Genomic DNA, 8,140 nt, shown 5'->3' on the forward strand with positions numbered 1-8,140 from the left:
GTATACTTATAACCCTATATTTTCGGTAATGCACACACCATTTTCAAGAACTAATTCTATGCTAGTTATAAAATTACAATATTTTAGGACCTCAATTATTACTCAAGATGCATAGCTGCTTGTTTCGAGCCTCTCTTTTCAGTGGCTGTCCTCATAAGATTCAACGGCATAAAAACAAATAAACAATTACACGCACCGTAATTAAGGGGCCAAAAATATAAAAGTGAAGGCATAGCATAACGCCAGAAGACCGACATAATTCACTCTATTATTTAAAATGCCTATTCATCATCATCATCATCATCAGCCTGGTTACGCCCACTGCAGGGCAAAGGCCTCTCCCATACTTCTCCAACAGCCCCGGTCATGTACTAATTGTGGCCATACCATGCCTGCAAACTTCTTAATCTCATCCGCCCACCTAACTTTCTGCCGCCCCTTGCTACGCTTCCCTTCCCTTGGGATCCAGTCCGTAACCCTTAATGACCATCGGTTATCTTCCCTCCTCATTACATGTCCTGCCCATGCCCATTTCTTTTTCTTGATTTCAGCTAAGATGTCATTAACTCGCGTTTGTTCCCTCACCCAATCTGCTCTTTTCTTATCCCTTAACGTTACACCTATCATTCTTCTTTCCATAGCTCGTTGCGTCGTCCTCAATTTGAGTAGAACCCTTTTCGTAAGCCTCCAGGTTTCTGCCCCGTAGGTAAGTACTGGTAAGACACAGCTATTATATACTTTTCTCTTGAGGGATAATGGCAACCTGCTGTTCATGATCTGGGAATGCCTGCCAAACGCACCCCAGCCCATTCTTATTCTTCTGATTATTTCCGTCTCATTATCCGGATCCGCCGTCACTACCTGCCCTAAGTAGATGTACTCCCTTACCACTTCCAGTGCCTCGCTGCCTATTGTAAATTGCTGTTCTCTTCCGAGACTGTTAAGCATTACTTTAGTTTTCTGCAGATTAATTTTTAGACCCACTCTTCTGCTTTGCCTCTCCAGGTCAGTGAGCATGCATTGCAATTGGTCCCCTGAGTTACTAAGCAAGGCAATATCATCAGCGAATCGCAAGTTACTAAGGTGTTCTCCATGAACTTTTATCCCCAGTCCTTCCCAATCCAGGTCTCTGAATACCTCCTGTAAACACGCTGTGAATAGCATTGGAGATATCGTATCTCCTTGCCTGACGCCTTTCTTTATTGGGATTTTGTTGCTTGCTTTACGGAGGACTACGGTGGCTGTGGAGCCGCTATAGATATCTTTCAGTATTTTTACATGCGGCTCGTATATATATATATATATATATATATATATATATATATATATATATATATATATATATATATATATATAAAATCATAATGTATACAAGTTTCCGTATGGCCACAGTAAAGCATGATTTCACAACAGCATGCATATATGATCTTTGGACGTTATCTGTCCATTGTCAATAGGTATTTGACGACCACATGTGACAGATGACATAAGAATGGTTTAGAACCCTAAGACAAAATATTATTAATATCATCATCATCATCATCAGCCTAGTTACGCCCACTGCAGCGCAAAAGCCTCTCCCATACTTCTCCAACTACCCCGGTCATGTACTGATTGTGGCCATGTTGTCCCTGCAAACGTCTTAATTTCATCCGCCCACCTAACTTTCTGCCGCCCCCTGCTACGCTTCCTTTCCCTTGGAATCCAGTCCGTAACCCTTAATGACCATCGGTTATCTTCCCTCCTCATTACATGTCCTGCGCATGCCCATTTCTTTTTCTTGATTTCAACTAAGATGTCGTTTACCCGCGTTTGTTGCCTCACCCAATCTGCTCTTTTCTTATCCCTTAACGTTACACCCATCATTCTTCTTTCCATAGCTTGTTGCGTCGTCCTCAATTTCAGCAGAACCCTTTTCGTAAGCCTCCAGGTTTCTGCCCCATATGTGAGTACTGGTAACACACAGCTGTTATACACTTTCCTTTTGAGGGATAGTGGCAACCTGCTGTTCATGATTTGAGAATGCCTGCCAAACGCACCCCAGCCCATTCTTATTCTTCTGGTTATTTCAGTCTCATGATCCGGATCCGTGGTCACTACCTGCTCTAAGTAGATGTATTCCCTTACCACTTCCAGTGCTTCGCTACCTATCGTAAACTGCTGTTCTCTTCCGAGACTGTTAAACAATACTTTAGTTCTCTGCAGATTAATTTTCAGACCCACCCTTCTGCTTTGCCTCTCCAGGTCAGTGAGCATGCATTGCAATTGGTTTCCTCAGTTACTAAGCAAGGCAATATCATCAGCGAATCGCAAGTTGCTAAGGTATTCTCCATCAACTTTTATCCCCAATTCTTCCTACTCCAGGCCTCTGAATACCTCCTGTAAACATGCTGTGAATAGCATTGGAGATATCGTATCTCCCTGTCTGACGCCTTTCTTTATAGGGATTTTGTTGCTTTCTTTGTGGAGGACTACGGTGGCTGTGGAGCCGCTATAGATATCTTCCAGTATTTTTAAATATGGCTCATCTACACCCTGATTCCGTAATGCCTCCATGACTGCTGAGGTTTCGACTGAATCAAACGCTTTCCCGTAATCAATGAAAGCTATATATAAGGGTTGGTTATATTCTGCACATTCTTCTATCACTTGATTGACAGTGTGAATATGGTCTATTGTTGAGTAGCCTTTACGGAATCCTGCCTGGTCCTTTCGTTGACAGAAGTCTAAGGTGTTCCTCATTCTATTTGCGATTACCTTAGTAAATACTTTGTAGGCAACGGACAGTAAGCTGATCGGTCTATAATTTTTCAAGTCTTTCGCATCCCCTTTCTTATGGATTAGGATTATGTTAGCGTTCTTCTAAGATTCCGGTACGCTCGAAGTCATGAGGCACTGCGTATACAGGGTGACCAGTTTCTCTAGAACAATCTGCCCACCATCCTTCAACAAATCTGCTGTTACCTGATCCTCCCCAGCTGCCTTCCCCCTTTGCATAGCTCCCAAAGCTTTCTTTACTTCTTCCGGCGTTACCTGTGGGATTTCGAATTCCTCTAGGCTATTCTCTCTTCCACTATCGTCGTGGGTGCCACTGGTACTGTATAAATCTCTAGAGAACTCCTCAGCCACTTGAACTATCTCATCCATATTAGTAACGATATTGCCGGCTTTGTCTCTTAACGCACACATCTGATTCTTGCCTATTCCTAGTTTCTTCTTCACTGTTTTTAGGCTTCCTCCGTTCCTGAGAGCCTGTTCAATTCAATCCATATTATAGTTTCTGATGTCCGCTGTCTTACGCTTGTTGATTAACTAAAAAAGTTCTGCCAGTTCTATTCTAGCTGTAGGGTTAGAGGCTTTCATACATTGGCGTTTCTTGATCAGATCTTTCGTCTCCTGCGATAGCTTACTGGTTTCCTGTATAACGGCGTTACCACCGACTTCTATTGCGCACTCCTTAATGATGCCCATGAGATTGTCGTTCTTTGCTGCAACACTAAGGTCCTCTTCCTGAGTTAAAGCCGAGTACCTGTTCTGTAGCTTGATCCGGAATTCCTCTGCTCATTATTAATATACTATGCACTAAATTCTCAAGTAGAGCCAACAGTCAATTTTGTGGAAATGTTAACATGCTACACAATGCTGGCATGGTCAATAACGTTGGTGTAGTTTAAATTTCTGAATAAAAACTAACTTAATAAGTATAACATAACATGCCAACTTCTTACCCGCTCGCAAAGTGCAATTCTTTAACCAGGTGACTGTTTCTTGACAAATGGCACGGGTCGTCACATTTTTCCATGTGGAATAGCTTCGAATAGCTTCTCGAACACCAAACCATCTAGTCAAACAATGCAAGTAACATAGAGTATGAGCTGTTTGGGTTGATATCCGAAGCACTGTCCCATACGAACAGTTCTCCAATGAATAAATTAAATTTGTGGAAACTCAGTTCTGTGGGACGGCGAGGAGGAGGGAGTTTTATATGAAAAATTCCATCCACCCAACTGTAGCTACACTAGGTTCGTGATAATATTCCCTTTAAAATGTGCCCATAATTTTTTTGTTTCATTCCGAACACCATTAATTTTGGAAGTAAGAATAAATGCACGTATGCCTAGTCAAACAACAGCCTTCTAACGTTACTTTCAATGACACTGCAGACATCCAGGTCCGATGCTCATTTTCTGCCACTGGCTTTGAGTGCTGAAGTTTCCTCCAGAGCTGTCCTAAAATACTGGGTACGATGCCCGCAGTAAAGCATCTTGAGTCCCAGCGCCCCTTAAGAGAGAGCTGTCATGTCTGGAAAAACAATTAAAAAATGTCAACAAAAGGAATTGAAAGCTAAAAACACTAACATGCACAATGTGGCTATTACAATGGCTGCATTAGGGTAGGAATTAAAGCCCCAGAAAAGGTAAGGCAGAACAGCAAGTGACATTCGATGATTGTGCATTCCAAGAAAATTATAATTGTGGCAATATTTGCGCACAGAAACTGCAAGATGTACATAACATAAAAAATTATAACTGTACCTACTGTGTATACAACAACTATAAAACATGAAGCCAAAAAGTGTCAATGCCTTCAGGTAGAATGTGTGGGTTTGTTGAGCAGTTGCCTTCACCCGAAAAGATCGCATACTCATGCCGCCTGCGGCAGAAAGAATGTTCCACATCTGCCACCAAGGTTTGCGAGCGGTGGCGCTGGCTAACACTCCCAGGGTTAGTTCTAGTAGTAAAACATAAATAGCCTAGTAATGCCTGGGCAAACGTTCCCGCGGTAGCTCGGTTGGTAGAAGCGTTGCATACGTAATGCAAAGAAGTTGGATCGTTCCCCACCCGCGGCCAGTTGTTTTTTCATTCATGTTCATTTCCATTAATTTATAATTTCTTTCATTAATTTAGTAAGTGGAAGAAATTTCTCCTCTGTTGTCCTTGGTGTCTGTTTGTTGGCTTCTTATGATTACTAAATTCGGCTCCTCAGTTCCCTTTCTTCTCGTTAAAAAAAATATTGAAGTCACTTTAACATGCCTACCAAGCTTTTATAACTCGTGCGAGGTGTAATTTTTTAGTTACACCTGGCACAAGTATAAACACGTGCTCATATTGTAAATTCATAAGGCTTTTGCTTACAAGGTGACATCGAAAAGCAGGATCGTAGCTCAACCTGGATTCTAATGTGCTCACATTTTCCTAGTTCTCGAAGGGCATCTTGTAATCGGCCATTGCCATTATTCCAGTTTCGCTGGGAACACTGATAGCTGTTAGGAGCCTTTTATCTTGATGCCTTACAGTCTTCCCATGTCTTTCAATAGTACGAAAATGTCTGAAAGCTTTTACAAAAGACAGACAGGATTCATGAACACTGTGACAGCTTAGACGGTAACTAATAACATACCTCAAGACGCACCTTCAGAATGCATAACTATGCTCCTATATAGCTGCGCAGGTTCGATTTTGGTGTTCCAAGCTCTTGGAAACTAGCCTCATCAATGGTGCGACCTGGCTCGAGGATATATCACTGCGGTTCGTATTCTTCGCTAAAACACTTGCCTCACTGCACCGGGCAGCATTGATCCGGAGGAGTGCGCCTATTGGGCAGGGTGTCAAACATTTGCTGTGCCAAGGCCATGCGTGCTGAAAAAATGCATCAAAGCGCATTTTATACAACGGGCAGCAACGGCGTTCGTACGAAGTCACACTTTGATGTGGTGCACCACGTTGCTTTTTGTTTCCCTTTTAAGCTTTCTAACATCTACATTAATTTTGTTTTCCTTTTGCCACTGTTGTAACCGCTTGCCGAATTATGTAGGTATGACGAACAATTGGTCCAGTTACTAGGCCAGCCAGCCTATATCGGACCAAACAAGTTTTGCAATGAATGAATGAATGAGTGTGTGTTGTTTAGTGGCGCAATGGCCAGGTATGGCCAAAGAGCGCCAAGACAGCGTTATTGATTTCGCAGTGGAATGATGAGTTCTGTGAAGTTGATGTGACGTGGCTGTAGAGGGGCCTAAAATAGTCGCTGTCAAGTGCGTAAAATCTACGTGCAACAAGATTATGGCGATGACTAATGATGAGTACTATGAGCCTTTCACTGCATTGCGGAAGAATGATATGACAAGCAGAACATGTAAGATGTAAAAATTAGCTACAGCACAACTGCCTCACCAGAGCCCTTAAAACACAAGGGCCTGGAGGCATGTGCTATACAGTACAACTATCCCAGCGGCATCCTCTAAAGAGAGGAAGCGCTACGAATGTATGGGACTAATAACATGTAAGACCACATCTCTGAGGAAACCTAGGACTGAGCCTGTATTAAAAAGCGGTTTTGGGCCAAGAAACATTGCAAGATAAAGAGGAATGTGCTGCCTGTATGCTAAGGAAACATGACTCTTTCTCACAGATTCGGCTTCCCGACACTCCAGGAGGACGTGGAGTACTGTCAGCTTCTCCCCGCATCTACCACAGGTTGGAGGCTCACTTCCGGAGAGTAGAAAATTATGGGTGTCAAATGTGTGTCCTATTCTGAGACGACTGAACAGGACATCTGTTCGGCGCAATTTTGTAGTAGAGGGCCAAAATCCTAACTGTGGTTTATCAGGTGGAGCTTATTATCCGTTTCCGCGTCCCACATGCGTTGCCAGTGGTCTCGCAGCCTCCTTAGCAAGAAAGGCCTCAGCGATAGGCACCTCAGCGGTAGGATTAACAGCTTGCGATGCGATTGACGTGGCCATCTCGTCCGCCAGAACGTTACCCTCGATGCTCCTATGGCCAGGCACCCAGCATACAATGATATGCTGGTTAGATATGTACGCTTTACACAAGACGGAATAGAGTTAGTTAAGTACTGGATTTTTGTGTGTATAGAGTGACATCAAGGCCTTCACGACGCTTAGTGAGTCTGTATATATATCGCTGATTTTTGAAGTTTTGATTTTATTATATGCTTCACAGCAGACAGTAATGCATAGGCCTCGGCCGTAAAGATACTTGTTTCTGAATGCAGTACATCGGATTCTGAGAAGGATGGGCCGACGGCAGCATGGGACATTCCGGCATTAGACTTCGAAGCGCCTGTGTAGAACTCTGCGCAGGAGTGCTTGTGCTGGAGTTCTAGGAAATGCGTTCGGATTTATAGCTCTGGTGCGTGTTTTGTTAATTTTAAAAAGGATATGTCACATTTTGTGACCTGCCACTTCCAAGGTGGTAACAACTTGATTGGATGCATTAGGCGAAGCTCGAGGAGTGGGACATGTATTTCATCACTAAGCTCCCTGACACGAAGCGAGACAGGCTGTCTTACAGAGGTACGATTATGGAAAAGTGTAGTACACGTCATATCGTTAACAGTGCCAATACATGGATGTTGGTGATTGGAGTGTATTTTCAGGAAATATGTAAGGCTGATGTACGTTTCCTGTGGATGGAGTGACCATTCATTTGATTCCGTGTATAAGCTTCCAATAAGGCTTGTCCTGAAAGCGCCAGTGGCTACGCGGGTACCTAGATGATGGACAGGATCTATGATCTTTAGTGCGCTCGGAGCAGCAGAGTTATATACGACGGCACCATAGTCCAATCGTGATCGAATTAGGCTTTATAAACATTCATCGGACACTTCCTGTCGCTACCCCATGTTTTGTGAGATAGAATTTTCAGTAAGTTCATCGTCCTTCGACATTTTTCTTTAAAATATTTAATGTGCTGAATAAAAGTAAGCTTGGAGTCAAGTTTAACACCTAGAAATTTGTGTTCATGGTTGATAGGTATTTGATTTCCACACAGTCGAACACAAGGATCTAGAACCAGGTCACTCTTTATAGTACACAAGAACTTTTGTGGGGGTTGACTTTAAATCCGTTTTTGTCGGCCCACTTGGAAACCTTGTTCAAGCCCTGCTGCGCCTGTCTCTCGCATACTGCGAGGTTACAGGATTTGAAGCCGATTTGAATGTCGTCCACGTAGACGGAATAAAGAATGGCAGGTGGTAGCGAAGCACGAAGCGTGTTCATTTTCACGATAAAGAGCGCACAGCTAAGCACGCCTCCCTGGGGTACACCTGTTTCTTGTGTGAAAGGTCGCGACAATACGTTGCCGATTTTCACGCGGAAGATACGATTCAACAGATAGCT

The sequence above is a fragment of the Dermacentor variabilis genome, chromosome 3 (genome assembly GCF_050947875.1).
Source record: "Dermacentor variabilis isolate Ectoservices chromosome 3, ASM5094787v1, whole genome shotgun sequence".
Taxonomy (NCBI): Eukaryota; Metazoa; Arthropoda; class Arachnida; order Ixodida; family Ixodidae; genus Dermacentor; species Dermacentor variabilis.